Genomic DNA, 1,653 nt, shown 5'->3' with positions numbered 1-1,653 from the left:
GGGGGGGGGGGTTAGGTTTTAAACATGAAAAAGTTAAATTTAGGGCTTAGGGTAAAAATTATACTCATTTTACATACATTAAGGATTATTCATATGATATATATTAAGAACATAAATTCTTATTTCTTGTATAATAATAAGTAAGTAAAAAAATATGAAAAATAGTCAAAAAAAATTGAAGAAAAGATAAATAGAATTATTTTCAAAAGAGAGGTGCAACTTAACTTTTATAACATCTAGCTTACAATATGTAGATTTATAAGAACAACCAATCTAATATTTATGAGAAATGTACCATATATAATATTTCTCTCGATCATGGTATTTTTTACAAAATTGAAATAGAAATAATACAGTACATCAATGAATTTTAAAATACTGAAACCATTCAAACTCTATACAAATATGATCATCTCTCTTGATAAATTTGTTAACATAATTAAGCTTCCTTCATTGTTTTTATTAACTTGTACTAAACTAATGTTAACATTTTTTTGTAATGAATCTTTGAAGAATATATCTTTGATCTTCATCCAAAGTGAATGACATATTATGTCACTATCTTTTCTACAAATTCTTATGGAAAAGATGAAGAACAAAAAAACAAACAAAAAGAAATATAATAACAGAAAGATAGAATGAAAAATGAATATTCTTTGGGAAAATGCACACGTAACCCTCAACCTATGCCCAAAATCTCAGAGACACACTTATACTATACTAATGTCCTATTACTCCCCTGAACTTATTTTATAAGTAATTTTCTAACCCTTTTAGGCCTGTGACACTAGCTTGAAAAAAAAGTCAATCAGCATTGGACCCACAAGATAGTGCCAGATAGGCCGAAAAGGGGCAGAAAATTATTAATAAAATAAGTTCAGGGGGGTAATAGGACCTTAGTATAGTATAAGTGTGTCTCTAAGATTTCAAGCATAGGTTGAGAGGGTACTTGTGCATTATCCCATATTCTTTTGTAAAACTTAAGAATAAAAGAACAATATAAAGATGAAGACAAGAAGAATATAAGACAAGAGGAACAATATAAGATCATAATATTTCTTTCAAGTATTCACCAAATCTTCAAGCGTATACAATATGAAGCCTTATGCCACTATTTATAGGGTAACATAGAGGTATACAAAAGGTTAGTCATAAACATGACATTAACATGAATATAATGGAAAGGTTATGAAAGTGAAAGGTTACAAGAATAATGATTATAAAGGTAGAGGTTCTGGAGGTTATGTTCATCTTCATAATAAGTAGTGGAGATAATGGGTGAGTAATTTTTTGGGGTAGTGGACATCCACACTATAATATTTTATAACACTCCCCCTTGGATGTCCATAGATAGTATTCCTCGTTAAAACATTAAATGGAAAATATCCTGTGGAAAAAAATCCTAGTGAAGACAAAACAGTACATATATTTTTTAATACTGTTTGAATGTTGCCTCATTGAAAACCTTACCAGGAAAACCCAATTGGAAAAAAATCATAGTTAAGGAAAAGAGTACAACACATATTTTTCTCCCCCTGATAAAAACTTCACTTGATATATCGAAAATAATGCATTTCAATCTTGTATCACAACTTCTCAAATATTAATGTTGGTAATCTCTAGAGAATAAGTTTACAAAATTATCATTTGAAT

This window comes from Solanum pennellii, chromosome 1 (genome assembly GCF_001406875.1).
Source record: "Solanum pennellii chromosome 1, SPENNV200".
Taxonomy (NCBI): domain Eukaryota; kingdom Viridiplantae; phylum Streptophyta; class Magnoliopsida; order Solanales; family Solanaceae; genus Solanum; species Solanum pennellii.
Note: the sequence above shows the minus strand (reverse complement) of the source record.